General features: G+C 46.2%; 1 protein-coding gene across 1 annotated transcript in view; it reads left to right on the forward strand.

The window, feature by feature from the left end:
- Positions 1–3,708: 3,708 nt before the first annotated feature.
- The window catches only part of Elovl7 (ELOVL fatty acid elongase 7), a 69,327-nt gene continuing 59,281 nt past the window's right edge, over positions 3,709–13,754 (forward strand). Inside the window, exon 1 of the mRNA XM_039102556.2 lies at positions 3,709–3,856. The gene's annotated coding sequence lies outside the window, so the exon portion shown is untranslated. The remainder of the gene's footprint in view (positions 3,857–13,754) is intronic.

A 13,754-nucleotide genomic window follows, 5' to 3' on the forward strand; every position in this document is an offset into this window, starting at 1 on the left:
TAGTTTTTTAAAATGTAGTTGTTTATTTTGCATTTACATAAAATTACACTATATATGAGGGATATATAACAAAACCATAGGAATGGTTCACTGTTGTTTCTGAATTCCTTTTTGGAATAAAAGGCATCAAGGTAGGCTAGAGCTCTAGCTGTTGCATTTCTTCCTTCCTTCCTTTTTCCTTCCTTCCTTCCTCCCTCTCCCTTCCTTCCTTTTTTCTTCCTTCCTTCTCCTTCCTTCTCCCTTCCTTCTCCCTTCCTTCTCCCTTCCTTCCTTCCTCCCTCCCTCCCTTCCTTCCTCTCTTCCTCCTAATATGTATGTACAACAAAGCATCAGCATAGCCGACAGTGCTTGTGCTTCACTCTGATCTCCTGGATCCCTGCCTAACTCCACAGCAAACTGGATAGCAAATTGCCCAAACCTCTCTTCTGCAATTGCTCTCTTCTTGTCTACTCTTGAAACCCACTCTGGCCAGGTTTTCACCCCGTCCATTTGACTAACGCCATCTTTGTCAAGTGCAGTCGATGACTTGCATATTATTAAATCCACGGCCCCTTCTAGTGCCCAGCATTCACTTGCTCTGTGTTGTAACATGTTCCTCTCCTGCTGTGATAAGAATCTGTGTTATTCTTTAGCAAGCATTCTTTTTCCTTGTCTTCCCACAGTTGGCTTCATATTTTTATAGGACAGTGATGTTGATCTGGCTATCTGATGGCTTCAAGGCAATGGGATGCTCGCCAGCTTGATGTGATAGGAACCTTCAGAGTGATCATAAGCTTTGGGATACCATTTAGACTTCAGTGGTGTGCTGTGAGGCCCCTAACCAACCACTGCATCTTCCTTGATTTCAGCTCGCCTACTAAACCGACAGATGGGCGGGCGGCCATGATGGTGAAGACAAGTCTACTGGTTCCTGTGCTAGGAAGTGACTGGCTGTACATTCCCAACCGACCTACGTTCCAGGACACTTGGATGCTGAGATTTTCCTCCAGTCTCACTCTCCATCCTCAATCCCTAACCACTCACCACCGCAGTGACCCCAGGAGCCTGTCTGCAGACCTCCTCTCTTTTCTCATTTCTCCGTGTTCTTAGCCATCTTTAAAAATATCGAGAGGCTAAATTTATATCTCCAGCCAAGCCACGTGTACAGACTGAGATAACCAACTGCATGCCCGATATCTTGGAGATCCCTAATTTAAACCAGCCCTGGAACAAGTTCTGCCCTTTGCCCTACTTTCTTCTCTTAGGCTTTGAAGCCATTTTTGACACACCCTCTCTTATCTCTCAGATCAGATCTTTGGGAAACCGGGTTGGCTCTATCATCACAGTGTATGGGAGGTTGGGAGGTGAGACAGAGTATGGCTGGCCTGGAGTATCCTATGTAAGCCAGGCTGGCCTTGAACTCAGAAATCCACCAGCCTCTGCCTCTGAGTGCCAGACTGTGTTTTAAAGTTTGACCCTTTCACATGACCACTCCTCACACCTCCTCTCTCTTATTTGGATTGTGTAAGAGTCTCTTAATTGTTTCCTTGGTCTGTCTCTCTTCGTCCTTCCCCACCCCCTATTCCATTATCAGCAATGTTGTTAGAATGCTCACTTTAAAATGCCATGCTGGTACAAAGTACTTAGGAGGCTGAGGCCAGAGGATTGAAAGTTTGAGGGCAGCCTGGGCTTTATAGCCAGACCTGGCCTCAAAAGCAAAACAAACAAACAAACAAACAAACAAAAAAACAAAGAAGAAAGAAAAGGAAGAGGAAAGAAAAAGAAAGAAGGAAAGAAAAGAAAAGGTTTAAAACTGAGCCAGCCAGAAGGTTCCACTCTTTAGAAACTGCTCCTTGAGGATTCACTAGCACATTGTGGCCCTCCCTGTTCCAAGCTCCTCTGACTTCCTAGGTCTTCTAGGAGCTGTGGACTCCCCCCCAGCTGTGCCATACCTGCAACTCAGCTCCCATCTCTGTTGCCTGGAGTATATTTTACCCAGATAGACAGACACACAGCTTTGCCAGTTTAAAAATCTTAACTCAGACTTCCTCTTAGTCTGTCACTTCAGGAGGGCAGGAGGGAACAGGAGGGATCTAAGCTTGAGGATAGCCTGGGTTACTATCAGAAATTTAATTCCCAGCCTCTGCTGCATAGTAAGTCTCAAAAACACAAGATACAAAAGCCTTCTTTCACTGAGGCCCTTAACAATGCAGGGCCTCAAAAATCCCCAAGCCCTTCCCTTTTTCATGCTACTTGTCAGAACCTGAACATAACTTTGTTTTTTTGGGGGGGTGCACTGGTTATGCATTAACTTTATTGTAAGCTCTGGCTAGACTGAATGTTCGCTCCCTGAAAAGAGAGAACATTTTTAGTTTGTTTGTGTTGTCTGCTGAATCATTAAATGGGAGTGGGGGGGTGGGACTGAGGGGAATAACCGCATTAAATAAATCTTAATCTTAAATCTAATTAAATGGATCTAATTAGGCTCTTACATGTTTGAAATTTTATACAAATAGAAACAGTGGCAGAACATATGGCAATTGTCTCTAATTTCTAAGGACTTTCCAAATCCACCGAACAACTTATTTGTTTGTTTATTGATATAGAGCCCTGGGCCCAGGACCTTTGCACGTGCTGGGCAAGCGCTCTACCACAGAGTTATCTCTCCAGTAGAAGAAATCTCCACTTTAACTTTGCTTTTGAACCTCTGTGCTTTGGGAGTTGTCCTCTCTCGTTGACTATTCAGTGGGAGTGCCCAAAGCTCTATGCTAAACCCTGGAACCTTATTTTCAATGTTCTAGGGTTGGGTCATGGAAGGTCGGCTTGCGTGATTGTTTTTTCTTTCCCTATCCACTGTGCTTATTTGTCAGAGCTCCTTCCTATCCCGATTCTAGGTTGGGAACTCCTGTGCAGGCACAGACCACACAGGGAAAGCAAACTCTCAGGGTTGGAGTTTTGGGGGTGGGAAGGGGATGGAGGATGGGGTCAGTCTAGTTGAAAGATCAATTCTAGTTTTTGGTTTTCCTAAACTCCTGACTTACATTTTGCCTTCCTGCTATTACACTTGATTAGAAATTGTTACAGTGTTTACTATGATAACTAAACACCGGGCTAGGTCGTTTAAAAAAAAAAAGTCCAGTTCACAGGCCTACATTCATCTAGCTCAGGACTTCCAATCCAACAGTCACTGAGGGAGACAGGATTTTGCTAGACTCTGTTCCTTGCACCAGTTCTGATGACCATGAAAAAAGTTGCAGTCTGTTCATTCCCCTAAAAGCCCCCGCCCCCCCGCGTCTCTAATTTTTCAACAATTCATTTCTTAATAATAAGAAGGAATTGAGCTGCCCAAATCTAGTTTGGGCATCTTTGCTGGCCTGGTCTCTCCATTTTAGAGACCTATTTCTCCTTCATCCCTTCTCCTCTCCAGTAGCGCCCCAGACCCGTCCTGTAATCCATCACGAGGCAGTTCCCACAGTGTTTTCATTAAGCATGGGGATGAACCCAGATAGTGGTATTCACCCTCGGAAGGAAAGGGCACCAGTAGAGCGGACTGGAACTCCCCCTCCCAACCCCCACCCCCACCCCCCGCCGCACTCTGGGTCGCCCGGGACCAGGCTCTACGGGCGGCGAGGGCGGTAGCGGGAGAGGCTGGCAGGACACCGCGCCCCTCGGCGGCACCTGGCGGCGGCGGGCAGGCGGGCCGGTGGGCGGTCCCGGGTGACGCGCGGGGCTGGGAGAGCCGGCAGGTGCCACCCCACCGCCTCCGCCCTTCGCAGACTGGTCCGCAGCTCCGGCAGCAGGGGCCGCTGTGAGAACCGCGCTCGCAGTGCCCGCCGCCGCCCTCGGCTCCCGCGCGCGCTGCTCGCCTCCCGGCGCGGTGAGTGCGGGGCTGCGGGTTCCCGCAGGCTGGGGCGATACTTTCGTGGGTGGCGCGGAGGGCTGCGGGGGAAGGGCGAGCGAACCGAGGGGACCGAGCCTCCGTGGGTCGCACGGGAAGGGGAGCGGCGTGGGACCGGGCAGGGCCTCCCTCCCGGAGGGGCTGCTCGGCTATTGGGCTCGCCGCGCTCACCTGCGCCTCCCAGAGCCCTGGTGCCTTGCACCCCCAGGGAAGATCGCGGCCCCGGAGGCATGGGGTGATGAGGTCCTACGGGAGAGACTCAAGGAGGGAAGGACTTGCTCGACCTTGGAACGCGGAGGTCACTTTCCCGACTCCCGGACCTGGCTTCCCAGACTCCTCTCCACAAACCAGCGATCCCTTCTTCCTGCTTCTGGGTGCGTCCCGCCCGCGGGAACTCGGGGCGCTGTCTCTTTGGCTCCGGAACAGCATCCCGTCCCGGTGGCTGCTGCGGGCCAGGGAGGGAAGATGAGTCCGCGGCTGTGGAACAGGTCGTTCCGGAGACGGAGTGACGAAGCTTGTCGTTTATCGCTTAGGTGTCGTGCGGGGCGAAGTGGGCCTTTCCCTCTTTTCAGCCTTTGCTGATTCAAACTTATCGGATTCAAAGAAGTGCCTTTGGGGACTACATGGGGAACTCGGGGCCGGAGCGGTCCGGCTTGCTGTGCACCCAGCTCCGGATGCAGCAAGGCACATAAACCCCACTCCCACCGCGCAGAGACCCGCAATTGCCTACTAACACCCCCCTCCCCGCCTATCCCTGAAACAGCCCCTGAGCGTTTTCGCTTAACTCCGAGCTCCCAGGTCATCCTTTCTTCTACTCACGCCTGTTTCGCGTTTCTCGTGTAAAACTCATCCTCTTTAGTGAGTGCCGCCACCTCCGTACTTTGCGCTGTGGTTTACAGTTTGCAGTTTTGTTCAGGGAGAAATTGTTCTCCCCAAGGTCATCAAGGGCTAGGTTTAAAAAAAAAGATCTCTTCCCCTTACCCCATAGCAGCTGCTGATCCTATGCTTGTGTGCCTGGCACTTGGTGCTTAAAGCTGTCAGTTTTTCAAGAAACCTGTTAAGTAGATACTGTTTCAGTTTGGGGTTTGGCCTCCAGCCAGCCCCTTTGGCCACTCTGCTAGTCTGATGAACCCAGAGTTCTTTTCTTGGTTCTTACTGTCACTGAGCGCCATGCAGGTTCAAGCATCACACTCGGGGACTCTCAATCTCTGGTCCCTTTTCCTTCTTGTTCCTTTTACTGCAGCAGCTAGATCTGCTATCGTTCTCTTGATCCTCTTCTTGTCTCCTGGCGAACTGACAGGTGTGAGCCTCAGTGGGCCTCGTGCACACTAAGTATTTACTCTCAGGCTGAGCCAAGTGGCCAGCTCTTTAAACGATAGATATCTTTAAAAGCTAAAAAGTTAGATCGACAGATTTCCCAAAACCACACTTTTCAAGTCCACTTGATTTCAGTTAAAATCCAGCGGCCCTGTGTGTTCAGTTTAGCCTGTTATCTCTGAGGAGACATGGTAATACTCCGTTTTTTTTGCTCCATGTCTTCCCCAAAGTCCTGTAGAAGAGGCTTTCTGCCACCCTTAACCTAGTCACCAAGGCGCGAAACTCAGCCATCCCACCTCCTGCTACCATTCCCTAATCCTGCTCACCGGGTCAGTCCTTTGTCCACTTCTGCACAGTCTTCAGTCTCAGCCTGCGGTCCTCCCCATCTGCTTTTCACTGGACCTTCTCTCTCCCGATTTGAACACAATTTATAGCTTATCACGCTCACATTTCTTCTTCCTCTCATTTTGAATCTCGGTCACATGTATCCCAGGCTGGCTTCAAACTCACTGTGTAGAAGAGGACGACCTTGAACTTCTGATCCTTCTGCCTCTTCCTCTGGATTGCTGTGATTATAAGCGTGTGCTGCCATTCCCAGTGCTATTCTGTGCTGCGGAGGAAACCCGAGGCTTTCTGCATGCTATGTAAACATTCTACGAACCGAGCCGCATCCTCGACCGATACACATTTCCATTATTGCTTATCTTCTTCAGGCAGTGCTTGCTTTCCTCCAGGAGACCCTGAGCAACTTAAAACCTTCCACCCTCAGCCTTTCTGTCTAGTAGCTGCTTAATGGACATTTGTAGAATAAAGTGCAACATGGGCTAAGGTAGCACGGATGCAGTAGCCTTGATGGTCGTAGAAATTAAGCCAGCTGTATAGGATATTCACACGTTGGCATTGGTAGACGTGGGGGAGCTGGCAGACAGTGTGGATGGGAGAGAGAAACCTCTGCTGAGGGGATTGCCCAGTCGTCCTGGTTAATCATTGCATCTCCAGGTGTGATATGAGCGCCACGTTTTATGGGAAGCGCGACTCTCAAAACAAAATAGCAAACAACAGTAAGTTTTCTCAAAAAAATAACCCCTTTTATTTTAAAAAGAAAATTGTAACTGTAGCACATACATAAAAGTGCATAAAATGTAAGTGAACAGATGAGGCAGTGGCTATATTTAGTGGTAGAATGTCTTATTCCGTATGGCATTGGGGGAGGGTGCAGTCGAGGTAAGCAAGTTTCCTTTCACCACGTCTGTGTGTCTGACCTAAGCTGGAGAGGCAAGGCCAGCAAAGAGTTGGCTGCACATGGTAAGATTTGAGGTGACAAAATAAGATGACACGATAGGGGCCAAAGCAGCGACACCAGGAGACAAGAGGAGAGTTCAAGAAGTAGGATTTTCAATCAGAGAAAGAACTGGAAGAGCTTGAAGGGGCTCGAGACCCCAAAAGTACAACAATGCCAAGCAACCAGAGCTTCCAGGGACTAAGCCACTACCTAAAGACTATACATGGACTGACCCTGGACTCTGACCCCATAGGTAGCAATGAATATCCTAGTAAGAGCACCAGTGGAAGGGGAAGCCCTGGGTCCTGCTAAGACTGAACCCACAGTGAACTAGTCTATGGGGGGAGGGCGGCAATGGGGGGAGGGTTGGGAGGGGAACACCCATAAGGAAGGGGAGGGGGGAGGGGGATGTTTGCCCGGAAACCGGGAAAGGGAATAACACTCGAAATGTATATAAGAAATACTCAAGTTAATAAAAAAAAAAAAAAAAGAAGTAGGATTTTCCCCTCAATATTATTCTCTACAATGCACCTCTTGTACAAGCATCAGTTTTAAGGTAGGGAAGGAATTCTATTTGGAACCACCATAGATATGGTAGCATATCAAATTGAGAAACATTCTGGACTTTAATGATTCATGCCATACACTATGGATTGTACTATAAGCAGATCTTTAGAGAGGAATATTTCTTACACATGTTTAGATGAATCATTCAGCCTTGAACACTCAGAACTTATGGGAAAGTTGATAACCTCTACACAATTTGGCAGATAAAAGATAGGTTGTTTAAGGAGAGCTATGGTGATGCATGTATACCTGTCTCTCCCATTTTTGGGAGGCGGAGGCACTTGGGTCAAAAGTGCAAGGTCACCTTTAGCTGTATAGTGAATTTGGGTTCAGCCCGGGCTAAATGAGACCCCTTTTAAGAAAACATTTTTTGGTCTTTTAAAAGAGTAAAATTTCCAACCATGCTTCGTAACTGATGTAGATAGATTAAAAGCACCTAGTAACACACTGAACGTAGGGAAAAGTACCCTTTTTATAAATCATAGCCCGAGGCTGACCAACACATACAGTTCTTACATATCATTCAAATGAAATGCTTCTATAGAGAACAGCAAAGGCCTGTAACGATGTATCGTGCATGCCTTGATTTGGGGGATGTATACCTCCTATGGATGTCAGTGTAGGGGACCCTTAAGCATCTAAAATAGAAACTATCACCAGATCCGGCTGTACTTGGACATATACCTGAGCATTCCAAATCAGCAGCAACCATGGAGATAAACACACACACACACACACACACACACACACACACACACACACACATCTGTTTATTGGCATCAGGGAAGGAGAAGGGGCAGAAGCTGAGGCACTTGAACACACATGACATCAAAGTAGAAAGGGAGGGTGCGGGAGGCAGAGAAGCTGCAAGGGTGAAGAATGAATCCGGCTTCTACATGGATTCTGGGATCCTTCCTCTCACCTGTTCAACAAGAGCTTTATCCACTGGGCATCCCCCTAGTACTTGCTTGTTACCTTAAAATATTAGTAAGAAAGAAACTGATTTCCACGCGACTCCACCGGTCTTCCAGGTTAACAACAAACCCCTCTGGAAGAGCAATAAGTAACCCAGTCCTAAGTAACAGCACAGCTTCTCTCCTTTTAATGGAAGGCATACTGCCAATCCCGGACAAAGCCGAGGTGTCTTACGAGTCGTGGCCTGAGAAAACATTCGACTGTCAGCTCCATGTCAGGCAGAGTGGGTTGGCCAGATGTTGAAGCCTGTCCAAGGCTGTGTGTGTGGGTTAGTGGGACAATGTACTGAGCTGTTGTCATCCACAGATGAGTGGGGCCAGTAAAACAGAGACAGACCTGGAAGCTCTGTGAGCTTGGAAAAGAAGGCTAAGCAACTGACAAATAGGTGATGTCTGGGACGTGAAATCCAGGGAGAGGAAGTGCAGAGATCTAAGACCTGGGAAGTGTTATGTGTTCATATTTTCTCTTTCTCTCTCTCTCTCTCTCTCTCTCTCTCTCTCTCTCTCTCTCTCTCTCTCTCTCTCTCTCCCTCCTTCCCTCTTTCTCTGGCAATTCTGCAACTTCATCCACCTCGACTGTCTGTAGATTTTTGAATGTGGTAACAGGCACATTCGTTACCAGTATGTTTGTTTGGTGAATCCTCATCCTTGTTACGTTTTCTGGACAAACATACTCGGATGTGGCACAGAACGTTCCTTATTCCCTTGGCCCAGACGGCTTTATTTAGCCTTTATTGAGTTTTATCGTGTCGATGAGCACATCTGGATTTCCCATTTCCTTCATGACAAATTCCCGAGTTTCTCTGAGTGCCAAGAAGCACGCTGCTCGAACCCATTCCACGGATGCGCTTGTGAACGTTGATGGGGTGTTCTTGGGTCACCACCTTGTTGATGGCAGAACGGCCCTTCTTATTCTCACCACCCTTCTTTGAGGGCAAAGAAAGAAAGAAAGAAAGAAAGAAAGAAAGAAAGAAAGAGAGGAAAACCTGAAAGCTAATATCTTGTGCTTGCCTTACAAGTATGGCTTTTGCTATAGTAGTTTTGATCCAGTTAGCCATGAAACCTGGAAACTGGAGAGAATAAGGTCTTGGTGTGACTAATACCAGAAAGATATTATTGATGGGTTCATCCTCAAGGAAGGCCTTAGATAGGCTTTGGAAAAGCAGGGGAAGGGTACAAGTTTGCATAGTTTATGGTAAAGAAAATATTTATGTTATATACAAAATTTAAAGTAGTTCCCCCTGGAAACTAAAATCATCATCGTCATTGTCATCATCATTGTCCTTGTCATCGTCGTCGTCATCATCACCATCATCATTCTGAAAGCTGCTCTCTGCAGTTACTTCTGCCACATAGTAGGAAGTGGTGACAGCTGTTGATTCTGGAGCTGTTCCCTCTGCCTACAGCATTAAAGATGAGGGGTCCATCTTGCCACTGGACCCACCAGTGCACCAGCAGATCTTTCTTTTCACTACTCAGCATCCCCCTGAGGCTACACGCTCAGCTTGTACTTGTTGTTCATAATCAGACTTTTGGCATCCATAGGACTTCTAAGTCCACTTGGAATGATGTGAGCTGCTGCGTAGAACTTGGAGTTTCTACCCACCTTAAGCAGTCTGCACGAGAGTGGAAAGCAAAATCACAGACTCTAGCAGGCTCACAGTTGGGTGCCACCTGATGGCTTCCTTAGTGCTGTTAATCTGACAAGCTGAATGCGTATGATATCACTCATTTTAGTCCCCAAGATCATGGTAGGATTAGCCATTCTTTCTAATTCATCAACAGGCTAATGAACAAAATCCACATCATGAGAGAAGAAAGTATATACTATAATAACACTAAGAACCAGCTGTGTGTCAAGCCCTGCGCTACGCGTTTTTACACGTGCTTTAATCTTGTTTATTTTAAAGACTTGTTTATATGAGGACACTGTAGCTGTTTTCAGACACACCAGAAGAGGGCATCAGATACCATTACAGATGGTTGTGAGCCACCATGTGGTTGCTGGGAATTGAACTCAGGACCTTTGGAAGAACAGTCAGTGCTCTTAACTGTTGAGCCATCGCTCTGGTCCTGCTTTAATCTTATTTAATTGTCAGAAAGTGGCTGGAGTGATGGAGCAGTGGTTCAGAACATCTGCTGTTCTTACAGAGGACAGGAGTTCAGTCCTCAGCACCTAGATCGGAGCAGCTCACAGCTGCCTGGCTGGAGCCTAAATGGCTTTTCCAACTTAACACTCCGTTTTTCTCTGTTATCCTGACTCTGAATGTTCCTTTACACTGAGTATTTTGCAGCTCTTAAACTTCCCAACTCCACTCTGGGCTGCAGGTAACGTTTATTACTCCTACAAACTTTACAGTGGAATACAGCCAAGGCTGGGCTATGCTTCTCTCAGTTTACAAATAGAAACATTGCAGTTAAGGCTGTGTGGTCGGTCGTATACTTAGTCCTGAGGATCAAATGAATCACAGCTGAAAGTGTTAAAGGAAAATATCCAGTTTTAGCATAGAAGATTAAACGCCTCTAATCAAAGCCAGAGACGGTTCCTCATCTTGAAGCGTTCCTCCTTTCTGTGGTCTCTGACCTTCGTACTTGAGGTTGTCCCTTTTAAGTGGCTGTTTTGAGTGTCTTGTTGAAGTCGTATTTGTGACGTTGGTAGGGGTGAGGCTTAATAGTGTTAGCTACTGTTCCCTAAGATACCTGTCAGAGTTCAATGCTGGTTTTCCCCTATTTTTACCACCAGACAGAGAGAACAAGGGTGAATTGTTAACTAATTCATTCATAACAGGCACATGTATGCCGACTGTTCATTTCTTGCTTTGATTTTTTTGTTTGTTATTGTTTTGTTTTGTGACAGGGTCTCTTGTAATTCAGGCTATCTTCAAAATCTCTATGTAGCCAAATATGACTTGTGCCACCACACCGTGTTTATGCAGGGATAGGGATCTAATCAGGGCTTGTTAGTGCTAAGCAGGCACTTCCTGTGCCCTTCATTCTGGAAACTAAGTCTATGGCTCCAAGAAATGTAAGTGATTTTCCCGAGGTCTCCTGAGTGGTATTTCAGAATACAAATACTCTGAAAAAAATATACCTGAAAGTTTGCTTTCTGATGTCTTGGGGGGGAAGGTGGTGGGGGATATAGTTAATAACTTATGAAATAGTAAGAGTATAGACTGAAAATCACTATATAGTTCACATTCTACTTTTTTTCAAAGAGGAAGAAAGAAAGAAAGAAAGAAAGAAAGAAAGAAAGAGAGAAAGAAGGAAGGAAAGAAAGAAAGATCGGTCTATAATTACTCTCTGACCCCAGCATAGAAGGAAGGTCAATTTAGGTCATGTACTTGTGGTAAGTGGAAAACTAAATGGGAGCTCATTTGAAAAAGCAGTCACAGCTCTAATGGTTTGGGTTTTGGTTATTTTAAAGCAGAAATTGTAAGGCAGTATCCTCCCCTGTCCCCAGAAAATTGAAATTTGTCAAGTAGGTCACATAAAAAGAATCTTGACTTGCTTTTAAATGATTGATCAGTTTTGCTGAAAATACAAAGATATTCTTCAAATTAATAGTGGCTATTAGTTAATTCAATGGTGGACATCGATGAAGTGATAATTCTCTTATGGACGCCAAGGAAGGTAAACTCTTTGAAAATATTTCTCCGAATGCTGTGGGGCTGAGTTAATTAGGTCTAAAACCCTAGCAGCAAGTGGCATAGAGTCTCTGAAATTTGATGTTGCTAGGCAGATGGCTTTAGAAAGTCCAGAAACCCTAGGAGACAGGCTCTGTGCATACTCTAATCTCTGAGATGTTGTCCCATTGCACTGTAGGCTATGGACTAAGAAAGTTGGGAAATAGTGTGTTATGTTAAATGCTGAGCAGAACCTGGCTGACTGTGAAAGGATTAGCTTTAATGTTAATGTTACAATAAGGCGTAAGCCATGTACACCAACCTTATCCATGTCTGGGACAGCCAATCTTGCATCATGATAGTTTTATTTGTGTGTGTGTGTGTGTGTGTGTGTGTGTGTGAGAGAGAGAGAGAGAGAGAGAGAGAGAGAGAGAGAGAGAGAGAGAGAGAGAGAGTGTGTTCTCACTTATTCATTCACAGCGGAGAGGGTTTAATTTTAAAAAAATTTGCCCATCAGCAGATGTCCTTGTGACATTTTCATTAAAAAAAAATTGTTTTGGTGACTCCCCTGCCTCTTGCTCAACTCCATTTCTCTGCTTCCACCTCCACCCAGACACTTCTATTTTCTACTTTGAAAGTAGCTTTCTTTTCTATCATCCTAGTTCACTAAGGAAAAAACATTCTACTTAAATAAAAAAGTTTGGGTTTCTTTCTGAGGTGGGATGGGATCTTGTATGAGCCTAGATTGACCTCAAGCCCCAGGTCTTCCTGTCTCTGCTTCCCAAGGTTTGGTATTACAGGCCTGAATCACCAAATGTAGTAATGTCTTTATTTTGTAAACATTATGTTTGTATTGACTTATCACATGACTATCATAGGTCACTGGGCACCTAAAGACCTAGAACAGTGGTTCTCAGCCTGTGGTCGAAATCCCTTTGGGAGTCAAATGCTGACCTGGAGGCCACCTTAGTTCTCCTTATCTGCTGTCTATATTGGAATTAGCAGTGTTCATGTTAGCTCTCTGCCAGGAACTATAAGCCACTAATCCTACTGCTTTCCTATAATCAGTTCTCTGCCAAGAAACAAAATTAATTTTTAAAAGCATAGGTTGAGGTCACGTGACCATGGTGTGTCAAAGCTCATGACCTGAGTTTTGGTTTCACAAGACAGAGTTCTAGAGACAGACGGTGGCAATGGTGGCAAACCAGTGTGAAAGTGTCAGACAGCAGTGACTTGTGCATGTAAGAATGCTGAAGATGGGAAATTTGAGGTGTATGTCTTTATTTAAAGATAGTGGAAAAGGCATACTTTAAGTGAATAGCTTCGGACACTTATATCTCACATGGAGACTGAAGTGAAAGTTGCTCCCACCACAGCAGGAAGACCTGCCTTCCCATCACCCTGGAATTCAGCATCATTTTCCCTTTCTTCTCTCTGTGCTGTCTTCTGTTCTCCTGACAGGATTCAATCCTACCCCAAAGCTTTGTTTTTTATCCTTGCCCCACTCCAGACCTCTCAGCCCGTACACCCTCTCTAGTGCCCTCCACCTTCCTGACTAGGCTCAGTCCCCCTGCTCCATCACAAACAATTTATTTTCTTCCTAAGGTCTGCCTCTGCTGCTTTTACTTATCTGTGCATTTATCTTTGCTTATGTGTCTCTCTTCTCACAAGAGCATACACATTCCTTGAGAAGGGCATCTTAATATAACTCTAGTGTCAGGAGAGAATTCTGGGCACATAGCGGTTTTCAGTTTTGTCCAATGAAAGAACAGAGACAAGTCTCTTCTACAAACCTTACAGTTGGGGAAAGGCTCAGCAGCCTTCAGTTCTACTTATTGGCAAGAACTTTAAGGCTCTCTCAGCTGAGCCTTACAGAGAATGGGCACTAACTCTACTCAAAGGAAAATGATCTCTCTCTCTCTCTCTCTCTCTCTCTCTCTCTCTCTCTCTCTCTCTCTAGCAAGCCAGTAAACAGCACACTTCCATAGCCTCTGCATCAACTCCTCCAGGTTCCTGCCCTGCTTGAGTTCCTGTCCAAGAGAGGGAGAGGGAGAGGGAGAGGGAGAGGGAGAGGGAGAGGGAGAGGGAGAGGGAGAGGGAGAGGGAGAGGGAGA

This window comes from Rattus norvegicus, chromosome 2, assembly GCF_036323735.1.
Source record: "Rattus norvegicus strain BN/NHsdMcwi chromosome 2, GRCr8, whole genome shotgun sequence".
NCBI lineage: Eukaryota > Metazoa > Chordata > Mammalia > Rodentia > Muridae > Rattus > Rattus norvegicus.